Raw genomic sequence first — 16,595 nt, 5'->3', positions numbered from 1 at the left:
TATTAAATACATATCAATTTTAAAAATAAAAAAACCCCCACAAATAATGCATGCATAATTTAAATGGTCAATTTATAAAGACAAATCTATGAATGAATTTTTCAGTGTTATCTTCATATGATATGCTGAACACCAAAATCTCCAGAAATGCATTTTATGTAGTTCTAAAATCAGCAAAATATTGGTATTACAAAAATGCAGAATATTTAGTGTGCTATAGATCTGAATTATAGCTCTAATTAATTATTACTTTTTTTCTAATTTACTGATCTTACTATTATAAAGAAAAAAAAAACAACCAATCTGCAATTCAAATTAGAAAGTTTGGACAGCTTTACAAGTATTAGCGCATGCTTAGAACAGGTGGGACTAAAACAAACTCAAGGAACTGTTGGCTGTTTTCCCAATACTGAGAATTCAACAACTCCAGAGCAGAAGCCACAGGGGCATAGCTTAGTTCAAACTGCTAATTTCATTTTACAGTGTGTGTAACGCTTAGTCTCACAGTGTCTTTAACTCATGTTTGCAATCAACAACTTTACTAGTGACTTTCTGGAACAATTTCCTTCCAGAAATATATATTCACTGCTTAGAGGTGACCTTCCCTTAATTTATTTGTGAAGTTAAAAATTTAAAGATAGCTCATGAAACTTTTGCTTAAGCAAAACGAAAATCTCAAATTGAAATGTGTGAGGCAAACTATGCACGGAAATAGCTTAATGTGAAGATAATCATTTGGACAACTCAAGTCTATCAACATGACCAATGTTTTTCATCTTCCACATCTCAAAATAAAACTTCTGGTGAAACAAATTAAACAAAATATCCAAACCTCAGAGTGGCATTATTCTTTGTTTTACCTGTGGTCATCTTAAACTGGTTTTTCAGTCCCTCTCCACTTCCTCCAGAACCAAAGAATCTGTTACAAGATTCCTGGAAGGAACTGGGCATCTAACTGTTACACCAAATCTTAAGTGAATAAAACTTTACCAAGGCATCTCAGTTATTGAAAGCAGTATATCATTTCATTTAAACACCCAAAACTTTATCAAAGACAAGTCTTACAGAATTTTCACAGAAGAATATTATTAAAACTAGAATGTGAAAGTCAAAACACAACCTTGGAAAACTAGGCTGAATGCTAAACTGCCTTAGCCAATGGGCCCATTCTGCTCTCCTTCAGAGAGCTGATTTATTTTACTTTGAAGTTCCTAGACAGCATAATAACTTGGGCAACTAAGTTTCTTGAGAGGAGAGAATAAGAAGTGGTATTATATGATAGTTAGTGTAGGTTCTGAAGTCAGAACTGCTTGGGTCTGTGTCCCAGCTCTACCACTTGCTAGCTGTGTTACCTTGAGCAATTTATAAACTCCTGTCTCAGCTTTCTTATCTATAAAATGGGGTATAACAAGAATATCTAGCTCGTGGTTTTTGTGAAGATCAAATAAATGAGTTAATACATGTAAAACATTAAGAATAATGCTTGACATTCGTAAGTACTCAGATTTAAACTATCATATTATTACTACTCATCTACGTACTTTCTGCAATACAAATCATAGCACCTTGCATAGAGTAGGTGATCAACAAATGTGTTTTAAAAACAATATCCGGGCCGGGTGTGGTGGCTCACACCTGTAATCCCAAGACTTTGGGAGGCCGAGGCAGGTGGATCACTTGAGCTCGGGAGTTTTGAGACCAGCCTGGCCAACATGGTGAAACCCCATCTCTACTGAAAACACAAAAAGTAGCCAGATGTGGCACATGCCTGTAATCCCAGCTACTCGGGAGGCTGAGGCAGAAGAATTGCTTGCAGTGGGCTGAGATTACACTACTGCACTCGAGCCTGGGGGACAGAGTTAGACTTCCTCGAAAAACAAAACAAAACAAAATCCAAGTTTTCGGGTATGAAATTACATTGATCCATTATCTTCACTTGCAAATCTAACAAAGCCATGCCAGCTATTATAGCAGGCAGTTAAGTGGCTGGACCATAAATAAAAAGAAAAGGCAAGAAGAGACATGGTATGAATTTCAGCCTAAAGAGAGTCTTGTGGAAGACCAGGTTAGCTCATTTGTGTGGTAGATAAGGTCCAAGAACTACCTACTTTGCAGGTCATCTAGGAATAAAGATGGGTTTGCCTTATCTTCAGTTAAGATTGAACTACAACCTTCTCTTGGAGCTGGTTTATAGAAGGATTCTTTGATTTAATTTTTCTTTCTGTTTTTTTTAGACAGGGTCCCACTATGTCACCCAGGCTGGAGTGCAGTGGCACGATCGTAGCTCACTGTAACCTCGAACTCCTGGGCTCAAATAATCCTCCCACCTTAGCCTCCTGAGTAGCTGGGACTACAGGTGCATGCCACCATGCCCAGCTAATTTTTGTATTTTCTTTGTAGAGATGGGGTCTCACTATGTTGCCCAGGCTGGTCTCAAACTCCTGGCCTCAAGTGATCCTCCCACCTTGGCCTCCCTAAGCACTGGGATTACAGGTGTAAGCCACCGTGTCCAGTCAAGAATAAGTTAATGAATTTTATCCTACAACAGATTTAGACTCTATTCTGGACTAAATGGGAGGCCATCATTGCCTAGAACACTTGACTTCTCTGAAGCAGATTTTAAAAATTTGAGATTTTGGAAAATGCCAAAATTAGACAGCAACTTGAAATTTAGTAGACACCTACAAATACACTATCTCTGGGCTTCATGCCTCACAGTATAAAGATCAATTTTCATTCTACTGTTTACTTAACTCTGAGTCAAGATAGGAGAGTGCTATTCTCTTAGCATTATATTTCTTAGGACTCCTGCTGGTAATATAAGAAGCAGAATAAACCTTCCGCAATCATAAAAACATTTTAAATAACTTATAAATCTGTACTAAAGTAATATGGTTTACATATATTTAATCTTTGTAGTAAGTTAAAGATTATTATACCCTAACCAGTTTTTAGTCTTTTTATTCTAGTGTCTGTGAAAGATAACCAAGTAAGAAAAGAATGATTCCACTTAAAATGCTGTGACCTCGCCCTGAAAAAACGGCCATCTTATCTTAAACTAGCTCACTTTTCAGTTTTTTTTTTTTTTCTTTTTGAGACAGAGTTTCGCTCTTGTTGCCCAGGCTGAAGTGCAATGGCACAATCTTGGCTCACTGCAACCTCCGCCTCCTGGGTTCAAGCGATTCTCCTGCCTCAGCCTCCCCAGTAGCTGGGATTACAGGCGCCCGCCACCACACCCAGCTAATTTTTGTATTTTCAGTAGAGATGGGGTTTCACCAAATTGGCCAGGCTAGTCTTGAACTCCTGACCTCAGGTGATCCGCCTGCCTTGGCCTCCCAAAGTGCTGGGATTATAGGCATGAGCCACCATGCCCGGCCACTTTTTAGTTTTATCAGTGGAGTTAACTGTTATCAAGTTATAATTCTACACATAATTATAGGAAAGACTGATGAATGAACTCAAAATTTTAACCTAAACACAGATACCCCAAATTTTAATGTAATCTATAATGCTTTCTTTGAGCTGTGAATGAAATACATATCTTTATAGCACGTCAATTTAACCTCCTTTGTCTCAGTTTCTTCACCTGTAAAATACAAATATCATTTACCTTATAAAACTGCTGTTATGTATTAGATAATCTATATACAGTGTCAGTTATATAGGCTTAAATGTCGAATAAATGTTACTGAAATTATTATTTTCCTGCTAAAGCCTGCTTAAAAAAATTACAAAACAAATCACTGAAATATTCACAGTTGGAAACACCACTGGTAAAACTGTTGTTAGGGGAATCTGATTCTGTTCACAAGTAGCAGGCAGATCTGTATAGCTGCTATTCTTATTTTTTTAGAAAGACAAGGCACTTAAAGAAAACACTATGAACATGGGGATGAAATTAACACAACCCCATCCCCAGCTCTTTTATTTCAGAAGTCTTTGGTCTAAAGTAAACTTCAGAAAACATATCAACAAATAACTTAGAGGAATTTTAAATATATAAGAGAGTGAGAGTAAAAAAATATACAAATGAGGTAATGGAAAATGGGGATGTAATTCTGGCTAAAGAAAAGGGGCTAGCTGCCATTTGGTCAGAGCTTATTCTCAAATCCAAAAGAAAATCAGTGAAGATGCTTTACTGCTGTTTTAGTATACAATATATAACAACATATGATTAAAAGAATAGGGTAAGGTAATCCATAATGTGTATTATTGACAAATCAAACTAAAGAAAGGAATATGGAATAAAACTTAAAATATTAAAAGTCAATGATATTTTTTGACCAATAGGCATTTTTGAGATCAGTGTCAGAGCCTTACATATTGAAGGAAAATTTTATCAAAGGAGAGGAAAAATCTCCTTTTAATTCCTACAGATCAGCAAAAAGACTTGGACTTTGTTGAAATTATCTGAATAGAAATATGAATACAAAACTATTATTTTTGAAACCATTTTTACATGAGTTAGAAATTTCTAAAACTAAAAACTATATTCTACTGGATATTTAACAATTTGATATACGCAAAAACGACTGAAAACCAAATCGGTAAGGTTCTTACCATTTTAGGTATGCTTTAAAAATGTCATTAACTATGATAAGGACACCACAAACAATGTAAGGCACAAGGCAATGATAGCATCTCTTCCAGGATATAGAAAAGAGGAGAGATTATTCATGAAATAATTATATCCTGGACCTTTGTTATTCCAGAGATATTAAGTTCTATAAGGGCAGGGACAAAGCCCATTGTAATCTCCTGCTATATATTTAGCGCCAAGCGCAGTGCTAAGTAAATACTAGGTGCCAGCTGAGGCACCAAAAACAAAACAAAATAACAACAACAAAAAAAATCAGGGGTGGGTAAGGAGTTGACCCATGCAAATATGCCACACAAATACATTTATTGTTTAAACAGAAATTAAATCAAAATCACTGAAACAATGGGAAGAGGCAGAAAGGGATAATTAGTTGAACCAAGAAACATTTATTATTATGACTACTTTTGTTCTAGATGCTGTAAGGATAAACCCTTAAACCAAGACAAATAGGGGCTTACATTCTGTTGAGGAGGAGACAGATTAATGAAAATATAATAAACAGGGTGCTTTTCAGAGAGCAGCAGGCAAGGAACATTATATTACAGAGGGTTATAAGAACAGCATTTCTCTTCTAACAAAAAAGTACTATTATGAAAACCTGACATATTAAATTAAAAATTAAATGGGGAAGGGGAAGAAGTCTCTCTCCAATAGGAAAAAGGAGTCATATCTAGATCCATCAAGAGTATACTCATATTCTACAGAGGGCTAGAGATTTTACAAAAACTTTTCTGTTACATTCTGCTTCTACTTAATAGGAAGCAGTGTAGAGTACTGCAACAATTTACTGATTTCCATAGTTCAAAAAATATGGTTTTCTTTTTTTTTTGAGATGGAGTCTTGCTCTGTCACTCAAGCTGGAGTGGGAGTACAGGCGTGCACCACCACACCCAGATAATTTTTTGTATTTTTTAGTAGAGACGTGGTTTTGCCATGTTGGCCAGGCTGGTCTCAAACTCCTGATCTCAGGTGATCCACCCGCCTCAGCCTCCCAAAGTGCTGGGATGACAGGCGTGAACCACCGCACCTGGCCAAAATATGCTTTCTTGGTCAAGCTACAGCATCTTTGTAGTATATAAAGTAGAAATGAGGCTTAGAAAAGGCACATTAAAGAATATTTATCATGTTTCATATGACTACATTATTTTTTTCACAATATTCTAGTTTTCTCTCGTCAGCAAAATAAAGCTTACCATGCCAAATTCTTCAACAAGCCCCTTAAGACTGTTCTCCAATGACAAGAACAAATAAGCGTTGTTAATGACTTTCAGATTTAAAAGTAATAATTCTCTTACAAAGCAATTTTTTCCTTGAAATTTGCCAACTATTCCTCTCTAGACAAATTATATCCTTATTCTAAGAATTTTTCACGATACTGTCCAAGCTGACTAAATTTTACCTTGAATGCAAACCAACAGAAGAGACAATTTTTCAAGGGATGATGAGTTGAGAGCCAAGAAAACATTTCTACTTCTTATAATTTAATCCGCATTGAACTACAGATAAATTTGGTGGTATCAAAATAAGAGTTTTATCAGCATATAGGCCTCTACTCCCTTTTACAAGCTTCACAAAAATTGGTAGGTTTTGGTTCTCATTTTTAGGGGAGAAAAAACTATTAGTTTGGACCATATACCTCATGTTAAGAAATCATTAGCTTCTACCTTTTTTCTATGCACTATAGATATTTCATTGATACATTCTTTCCATAATAACCTCTGCAGACATAATGAATAAAGCATAGCATTATGCAAACTCTGTATACTTGAAGAGGAATAGTTAAATGAAGCTACCAATTTGCATGAGTTTTACCTATTAATTGTCTTTAGGGCAACTTCTATCAAATGTACAGCATTTATAAATGCTGAAGTTTTTGTCAACTGTACTAAGCCTACCTTCACATGAATAGAAAAGGATTCTGAAATCAAGACAAATTAAATTTAAAAATCACAAGCAAATTAATTTTAAATTAGAAAATACAAAAAAAGTAAATATTAACAAGATATAAACTACTGTTAAATCTCTTCATTCTTCAATATACTTCGGTATTGAAGATAAGCAATTAAAAAAACCATATGTCTATGATGTAAATCAAGCAGTCAAAAAGTCGTAAAAGAGATTTGTGTCACATTTTCTTAGGAAAACCATGTATGTTTTAATAGATTAAATACATTTAATCTCAAGGTTTGCTATAAGGCAAAGCAGTCATTACATTAAAAAGATGATTTTCATACTGGAAACGAACTAAACTGAGTCATAAAAACTCATCTGACAAATGTTTCATTTTCCTTTCCCATGTCTACCAAATATTTATGCCCAGGAGTCCACAATAATTTCACAATCAACATGCTTCTTCACATACCCAGATGGGGATGAACTATATGAAGAATACCAATATCTAAAATTATGCAGATGCTATAGTGTATGTTCTTAATTTCCTTCTGTTTTTTTCCCCTTTTGGTTTTTTTTTTTTTTTTCAATTATACTTTAAGTTCAAGGGTACATGTACACAACGTGCAGGTTTGTTATATATGCATACATGTGCCACGTTGGTGTGCTGCACCCATTAACTCGTCATTTACATTAGGTATATCTCCTAATGCTATCCTTCCACCCTCCCCCAACCCCACAACAGGCCCCAGTGTGTGATGTTCCCCTTCCTGTGTCCAAGTGTTCTCATTGTTCAATTCCCACCTATGAGTGAGAACATGCAGTGTTTGGTTTTCTGTCCTTGCAATAGTTTGCTCAGAATGATGGTTTCCCGCTTCATCCGTGTCCCTACAAAGGACATGAACTCATCCTTTTTATGGCTGCATAGTATTCCATGGTGTATATGTGCCACATTTTCTTAATCCAGTCTATCGTTGTTGGACATTTGGGTTGGTTCCAAGTCCTTGCTATTGTGAATAGTGCTGCAATAAACATATGTGTTCCTGTGTCTTTATAGCAGCATTATTTATAATCCTTTGGGTATATACCCAGTAATGGGATGGCTGGGTCAAATGGTATTTCTGGTTCTGGATCCCTGAGGATTTGCCACACTGTCTTCCACAATGGTTGAACTAGTTTACAGTCCCACCAACAGTGTAAAAGTGTTCCTATTTCTCCATATCCTCTCCAGCACCTGTTGTTTCCTGACTTTTTAATGATGGCCATTCTAACTGGTGTGAGATGGTATCTCATTGTGGTTTTGATTTGCATTTCTCTGATGGCCAGCGATGATGAGCATTTTTTCATGTCTGTTGGCTGCATAAATGTCTTCTTTTGAGAAGTGTCTGTTCATATCCTTCGCCTACTTGTTGATGGGGTTGTTTTTTTCTTGTAAATTTGTTTGAGCTCTTTGTAGATTCTGGATATTAGTTAGCCCTTTGTCAGATGAGTAGATTGCAAAAATTTTCTCCCATTCTGTAGGTTGCCTGTTCACTCTGATGGTAGTTTCTTTCGCTGTGCAGAAGCTCTTTAATTTAATTAGATTCCATTTGTCAATTTTGGCTTTTGTTGCCATTCCTTTTTGTGTTTTGGACATGAAGTCCTTGCCCACACCTATGTCCTGAATGGTATTGCCTAGTTTTCTTCTAGGGTTTTTATGGCTTTAGGTCTAACATTTAAGTCTTTAATCCATTTGAATTAATTTTTGTATAAGGTGTAAGGAAGAAATCCAATTTCAGCTTTCTACATATGGCTAGCCAGTTTTCCCAGCACCATTTATTAAATAGGGAATCTTTCCCATTTCTTGTTTTTGTCAAGTTTGTCAAAGATCAGATGGTTGTAGATGTGTGGTATTATTTCTGAGGGCTCTGTTCTGATCCATTAGTCTGTATCTCTGTTTTGGTACCAGTACCATGCTGTTTTGGTTACTGTAGCCTTGTAGTATAGTTTGAAGTCAGGTAGCGTGGTGCCTCCAGCTTTGTTCTTTTGGCTTAGGACTGACTTGGTGATGCGGGCTCTTTTTTGGTTCCATATGAACTTGAAAGTAGTTTTTTCCAATTCTGTGAAGAAAGTCATTGGTAGCTTGATGGGGATGGCATTGAATCTATAAATTACCTTGGGCAGTATGGCCATTTTCACGATATTGATTCTTCCAACCCATGAGCATGGAATGTTCTTCTATTTGTTTGTGTCCTCTTTTATTTCGTTGAACAGTGGTTTGTAGTTCTCCTTGAAGAGGTCCTTCACATCCCTTGTAAGTTGGATTCCTAGGTATTTTATTCTCTTTGAAGCAATTGTGAACGGGAGCTCACTCATGATTTGGCTGTTTGTCTGTTATTGGTGCATAAGAATGCTTGTGATTTTTGCACATTGATTTTGTATCCTGAGACTTTGCTGAAGTTGCTTAGCAGTTTAAGGAGATTTTAGGCAGATGGGGTTTTCTAAATATACAGTCATGTCATCTGCAAACAGGGACAATTTGACTTCCTCTTTTCCTAATTGAATACGCTTTATTTCTTTCTCCTGCCTGATTGCCCTGGCCAGAACTTCCAACACTATGTTGAATAGGAGTGGTGAGAGAGAGCATCCCTGTCTTGTGCCAGTTTTCAAAGGGAATGTTTCCAGTTTTTGACCGTTCACTATGATATTGGCTGTGGGTTTATCATAAATAGCTCTTATTATTTTGAGATACGTCCCATCAATACCTAATTAATTGAGAGTTTTTAGCACGACGGGCTGTTGAATTTTGTCAAAGGCCTTTTCTGCATCTATTGAGATAATCGTGTGGTTTTTGTCTTTGGTTCTGTTTATATGCTGGATTACGTTTATTGATTTGCGTATGTTGAAACAGCCTTGCATCCCAGTGATGAAGCCCACTTGATTATGGTGGATAAGCTTCTTGATGTGCTTCTGGATTTGGTTTGCCAGTATTTTATTGAGGATTTTTGCATCCATGTTCATCAGGGATATTGTTCTAAAATTCTCTTTTTTTGTTGTGTCACTGCCAGGCTTTGGTATCAGGATGATGCTGGCCTCATAAAATGAGTTAGGGAGGATTCTCTCTTTTTCTATTGATTGGAATAGTTTCAGAAGGAATGGTACCAGCAACTCCTTGTACCTCTGGTAGAATTCGGCTGTGAATCCATCTGGTCCTGGACTTTTTTTGGTTGGTAGGCTATTAATTATTGCCTCAACTTCAGAGCCTGTTATTGGTCTATTCAGGGATTCAACTTCTTCCTGGTTTAGTCTTGGGAGGGTGTATGTGTCCAGGAATTTATCCATTTTTTCTAGATTTTCTAGTTTATTTGCATAGAGGTGTTTACCGTATTCTCTGATGGTAGTTTGTATTTCTGTGGGATCAGTAGTGATATCCCCTTTATCATTTTTTATTGCATCTATTTGATTCCTCTCTTTTCTTCTTTACTATATATATAGTCTTGCTAGTGGTCTATTTTGTTGATCTTTAAAAAACCAGCTCCTGGATTCACTGACTTTTTGAAGGGTTTTTTGTGTGTCTATCTCCTTCAGTTCTGCTCTGATCTTAATTATTTCTTGCCTTCTGCTAGCTTTTGAATGTGTTTGCTCTTGCTTCTCTAGTTCTTTTGTGATGTTAGGGTGTCAATTTTAGATCTTTCCTGCTTTCTCTTGTGGGCATTTAGTGCTATAAATTTCCCTCTAAACACTGCTTTAAATGTGTCCCAGAGATTCTGGTATGTTGTGTCTTTGTTCTCGTTGGTTTCAAAGAACATCTTTATTTCTGCCTTCATTTTGTTATGTACCCAGTAGTCATTCAGGAGCAGGTTGTTCAGTTTCCATGTAGTTGAGCAGTTTTGAGTGAGTTTCTTAATCCTGAGTTCTAGTTTGATTGCACTGTGGTCTGAGAGACAGTTTGTTATAATTTCTGTTCTTTTACATTTGCTGAGGAGTGCTTTACTTCCAACTATGTGGTCAATTTTGGAATAAGTGTGATGTGGTGCTGAGAAGAATATACATTCTGTTGATTTGGGGTGGAGAGTTCTGTAGACGTCTATTAAGTCTGCTTGGTGCAGAGCTGAGTTCAATTCCTGGATATCCTTGTTAATCTTCTGTCTTGTTGATCTGTCTAATGTTGACAGTGGGCTGTTAAAGTTTCCCATTATTATTGTGTGGGAGTCTAAGTCCCTTTGTGGGTCTCTAAGGACTTGCTTTATGAATCTGGGTGCTCCTATATGGGGTGCATATATATTTAGGATAGTTAGCTCTTCTTGTTGAATTGATCCCTTTACCATTATGTAATGGCCTTCTTTGTCTCTTTTGATCTTTGTTGGTTTAAAGTCTGTTTTATCAGAGACTAGGATTGCAACCCCTGCCTTTTTTTGTTTTCCATTTGCTTGATAGATCTTCCTCCATCCCTTTATTTTGAGCCTATGTGTGTCGCTGCATGTGAGATGGGTCTCCTGAATACAGCACACTGATGGGTCTTGACTCTTTATCCAATTTGCCAGTCTGTGTCTTTTAATTGGAGCATGTAGTCCATTTACATTTAGTTAATATTGTTATGTGTAAACTTGATTCTGTCATTATGTTTGCTGGTTATTTTGCTCATTAGTTGATGCAGTTTCTTGCTAGCATTAATGGTCTCTACAATTTGGCATGTTTTTGCAGTGGCTGGTACCAGTTGTTCCTTTCCATGTTTAGTGCTTCCTTCAGGAGCTCTTTTAGGGCATGGCTGGTGGTGACAAAATCTCTCAGCATTTGCTTGTCTGTAAAGGATTTTATTTCTCCTTCACTTATGAAACTTAGTTTGGCTGGATATGAAATTCTGGGTTGAAAATTGTTTTCTTAAGAATGCTGAATATTGGCCCTCACTATCTTCTGGCTTGTAGAGTTTCTGTAGAGAGACCCGCTGTTAGTCTGATGGGCTTCCCTTTGTGGGTAACCCGACCTTTCTCTCTGGCTGCCCTTAACACTTTTTCCTTCATTTCAACTTTGGTGAATCTGACAATTATGTGTCTTGGAGTTGCTCTTCTTGAGGAGTACCTTTGTGGCATTCTCTGTATTTCCTGAATTTGAATGTTGACCTGCCTTGCTAGGTTGGTGAAGTTCTCCTGCAGAGTGTTTTCCAACTTGGTTCCATTCTCCCCATCACTTTCAGGTATACCAATCAGACATAGATTTGGTCTTTTCACATAGTCCCATTTTTCTTGGAGGCTTTGCTTGTTTCTTTTTACTCTTCTCTAAACTTCTCTTCTCGCTTCATTTCATTCATTTGATCTTCAATCACTGGTACCCTTTCTTCCAGCTGACCGAATAGGCTACTGAAGCTTGTGCATGTGTCACGTAGTTCTTGTGCCATGGTTTCAGCTCCAGCAGGTCATTTAAGGACTTCTCTACACTGGTTATTCTAGTTAGCCATTCGTCTAATCTTTTTTCAAGGTTTTTAGCTTCTTTGCGATGGGTTCGAACTTCCTCCTTTAGCTCGGAGAAGTTTGATCATCTGAAGCCTTCTTCTCTCAACTCATCAAAGTCATTATCCATCCAGCTTTTTTCCATTGCTGGCGAGGAGCTGCGTTCCTTTGGTGGGGGAGAGGTGCTCTGATTTTTAGAATTTTCAGCTTTTCTGCTCTGTTTTTTCCCCATCTTTGTGGTTTTATCTGCCTTTGGTCTTTGATGATGGTGACATACAGATGGGGTTTTGGTGTGGATGTCCTGTTAGTTCTCCTTCTAAAAGTCAGGACCCTCAGCTGCAGGTCTGTTGGAGTTCGCTGGAGGTCCACTCCAGACCCTGTTTGCGGGGATATCAGCAGCGGAGGCTGCAGAACAGTGAATATTGCTGAACACCAAATGTTGCTGCCTGACTGTTCCTCTGGAAGCTTCGTCTCAGAGGGGTACCCGGCCGTGTGAGGTGTCAATGTGCCCCTACTGGGGGTTGTCTCCTAGTTAGGCTACTCGGGGGTCAGGGACCCACTTGAGGAGGCAGTCTGTCTGTTCTCAGATCTCAAACTCTGTGCTGGGAGAACCACTACTGTCTTCCAATCTGTCAGACAGGGACATTTAAGTCTGCAGAGGTTTCTGCTGCCTTTTGTTTGGCTATGCCCTGCCCCCAGAGGTGGAGTCTACAGACGCAGGCAGGCCTCCTTGAGCTGCGGTGGGCTCCACCCAGTTTGAGCTTCCAGGCTGCTTTGTTTACCTTCTCAAGCCTCAGCAATGGCGGATGCCCCTCCCCCAGCCTCACTGCCGCCTTGCAGTTCAATCTCAAGACTGCTGTGCTTGCAATGAGCGAGGCTCCGTGGGCGTGGCACCCTCTGAGCCAGGCGCGGGATCTAATCTTCTGGTGTGCCGTTTGCTAAGACCTCTGGAAAAAGCGCAGTATTAGGGTGGGAGTGACCCGATTTTCCAGGTGCTGTCTGTCACATCTTCCGTTGGTTAGGAAAGGGAATTCCCTGACCCCTTGTGCTTCCGGGGTGAGGTGATGCCTCGCCCTGCTTCGGCTCGTGCTCGGTGGGCTGCACCCACTGTCCTGCACCCACTGTCCGACAAGCCCCAGTGAGATGAACCCGGTACCTCAGTTGGAAATGCAGAAATCACCTGTCTTCTGCGTTGCTCATGCTGGGAGCTGTAGACTGGAGTTGTTCCTGTTCGGCCATCTTGGAACCCTCCCCCTCTGGCCTTTTGGTTTCTAATTCTTGGATAACCCTCAGACACATGCATTTTACTACAGAATATGAGAAGCAGAGGAGGAGGAAAGAGAAATGCATTAAAACACCAGGCAGTAGTGTGGTACCACAGTGTCAATACTACTACACTGACTGGTCACTGGTAGAGAAAGCTAGGAGATAAGATGGGGATCAAGTTTGGAGGAAGAAGAAGAGATGATGAGTTCACTTCTGCACATGTTGAATGGGAGATACCTATAGATTTTTCTCACTTAATGAATCAGTATTTTAGTATCTAAAAAATGTTAGAAGGCCCCAGGGATTAAGTAGATAGCTAAGATATACAGATAGATATAAAATATACAATGATACACAAAGTTAGACAGATTCAGTCTAGATTTGGAAGATCAGGCAATATATAGAAAAAACCTGAATGAGACCACTCCGATTGTATAGCGTAAGAAAAGAAGTGGACTGGCTGAGCCCGTGTCTCACACCTGTAATCCCAGCACTTTGGGAGGCTGAAGCGGGAAGACTGCTTGAGGCCAGGAGTTTGAGATCAGCCTGGGCAACATGGCGAGACCCTGTCTCTACAAAAAAAATTTTAAAATTAGCCGTGCTTGGTGGTGCACACCTGTAGTCTCAGCTACTGCAGAGGCTAAGGTGGGAGGATCACCTGAGTCCAGGAGTTTGAAGCTGCAGTGGGCTGATCATGCCACTGCACACCAGCCTGGATGACAGGGTGTGACCCTGTTTCTGAAAAATAAAAAAATAAAAAAAAAAAAGAAAGAAAAGAAGTGGACTGAGGCCTCTCAAGAATACATTTAAAAGATAAAGGTAGAGCAAGAGCAGCTAATAAAACAAAACCAGAAATGTAGAAAGGAAACCAAGAAAGACTGGTGCTACTTGTGGTGAATTTCAAAGAGGAGAAATAACTGACACCAACCCTCACACAATTAAGATGGGGCTTGAGAAACATCTATTAAATGTTTCAACCAGGAAGTCACTAGTGACCTTATTAGGAAAATTGCTAGAGAGTGAAGATGGAGAAAAAGGTGACAACAAGAATAGGATACTTTTAAATTAGCTTAAGTATAAAGTGAAGCAGAACTACATGGCGAGAGTGAAACGTAAGATCCTATATCATGAGAACATATAAAATGAAAGGGAACTGAAAAAAGAAGGAGTCATTGGAGATGACAGGAAAAATGGAAGATACAAGAAAAACAATGCTTGTAATATTTTCTCCAAATTAACATCTGTACCTCAACATTTTCTGCATTTGCTTTAACCTGCAGGTATGATTACTCTTTGTTTCAGGTCGAGGGCTGAGACAGAAGAGGTATATTCTCCACTAGAAAACCTTTCCTGATTCCACTGAACTCCAACTTGGCTAGTGCTTTCTTCCCCAACTTTCTCTCTGTGTGTGCATGAGAGTGCATGAGTATACGTGAGCACATATACAGACGCACACAGCTTCAATCCTGTACTGATGTCTCCACTGTGGAAAAATGTCAGGAAGGTCCAAGAGTACAAGAAGGTCCCCAACTAGAAATCACAGCATAAGGATTCCTATTATCTTATTTTCTCATTTTGAATGGAAAATAATCTTAATTTTCTTTTCCAGAAGATACAAATTATGAAATTTAGTTTGAGAAAAACATATTTCAATGAGAAAAAGAAAGCAATCATAAAATTGGTAAATTTTAAAATGAGAGTTCAGCAGGTATAACTGGATCTCTCTAGGTTAAGACTTCAGAATGCAGATCTGTCAGTAACTAGGTCTTAGGACTATGAGCCAGGTCTTTTCTACCTTTCTGGATCTTGGTTTTCTCGATAGTAAAATAAGTTAATTAGAAGACATCACTACAGCTGGGTGCGATCGCTCATGCCTATAATCCCAGCAATTTGGGAGGCTGAGGTGGGCAGACAACTTGAGGTCAGGAATTCAAGACTAGCCTGGACAATATGGTGAAACCCTGTCTCGACTAAAAATACAAAAATTAGCTGGGCGTGGTGGTGCATGCCTGTAATCCCAGCTACTTGGGAGGCTGAGGCAGGAGAATCACTTGAACCCAGGAGGCAGAGGTTGCAGTGAGCTGAGACTGTGCCACTGCACTCTAGCCTGGACAACAGAGCGAGACTCTGTCGCAAAAAAAAAAAAAAAAAAAAAAAGAAGGTATCACAATGCTCCCATCCAGCCTTAAGGAGAACACGATTCTAGTCCTATGCATGCTATTTCTAGGTAAAGAGAACAAGGCTCAAAGAAGAAAATTCAATTACTTGAAAAATAAGGACTGTAGAGTCATTGTGGAATTGAGGATTGCCAATTATCAGTCTAATGTTCTTCACACTATAAAAAGGACACATTCTTCTGAATTGTGAAGGTATTATTTTTGAAAAAATTCCCTATTCCTTCTCTCCTCGAATTATATTTGCAAGTATGGGCACAGCCAAGGCTATGGTAAAACACAGAGCACCACGCTGGGTGTGATGGCTCATGCCTATAATCCCAGCACTTTGGGAGACTGAGATGGGCGGATCACTTGAGGCCAGGAGTTCAAGACCAGCCTGGCCAACATGGCGAAACCCTGTCTCTACTAAAAATACAAAAATTAGCTGGGCATGGTGGTGCGTGCCTGTAATCCCAGCTACTCGGGAGGCTGAAGCAGGAGAATCACTTGAACTTGGAAGGCAGAGGCTGCAGCGAGCAGAGATCGCACCTCTGCGCTCCAGCCTGGGAAACAGAGCGAGGATGTCTCAAAAAACAAACAAAACAAAACAAAACAAACAATGACAGCAACAACACAAAAATGTAAAGCACATACAGAATGTCTTTCTCCTAATATCCAGCTTAGAGCCTCTCTGAGAAGATTCATGCTTACTATGGTCCTACGTTGTTTATCAAAGAAACAGGACAAAATATTCTGGGATGCAGTGGCCACTAACTCCACTGTGCTTAGGGATATTCTGCCTTCAACACAAGGTACACAATAGGTCCCCATTCTCTGCAATTCTAGGGTGTCCCACAATATTCTAAAGAGTTAAACTCTTCTCTGGGAAACTAAGGTTGATGTTCTATAGTAGCTAAATGGGCATGTATCAACTGCCTTTGTCTCTTCTTTGTCTTCTAGTCACTGGGACTGTAAACACTTCAAGGTGACACTGTAATCACTCTCAGAAATAGCTATCTTGAAATTTAGTGTGAGTAATTTCATCAAACACAAAATCTGGGGGGTTGGGGAGGACCAGAAAGCACCAAATCTTCATCATTTGATTATTCTCTACATAGAATCAAATCGATTCATTTTAATGTGCGCTAGGTATGTATCATGTATTTTCCTTATGTTTGATTTACATATCTATTTAAAAGAACAACTTATTTGGGTCTTCTTTTCATTCAAACACCTAACAAAGCATTATTCATATTT

At 38.8% G+C, this 16,595-nt stretch overlaps 1 protein-coding gene across 7 annotated transcripts in view; it reads right to left on the bottom strand.

Annotated features, from left to right (window-relative positions):
* RALGPS2 (Ral GEF with PH domain and SH3 binding motif 2) overlaps positions 1-16,595 on the bottom strand; it is a 204,961-nt gene that overhangs the window by 77,775 nt on the left and 110,591 nt on the right. The window lies entirely within an intron of this gene.

The sequence above is a fragment of the Symphalangus syndactylus genome, chromosome 12 (assembly GCF_028878055.3).
Source record: "Symphalangus syndactylus isolate Jambi chromosome 12, NHGRI_mSymSyn1-v2.1_pri, whole genome shotgun sequence".
NCBI lineage: Eukaryota > Metazoa > Chordata > Mammalia > Primates > Hylobatidae > Symphalangus > Symphalangus syndactylus.
The sequence above is the reverse complement of the archived record's forward strand: the minus strand, read 5'-3'. Positions and strand labels throughout refer to the sequence as shown.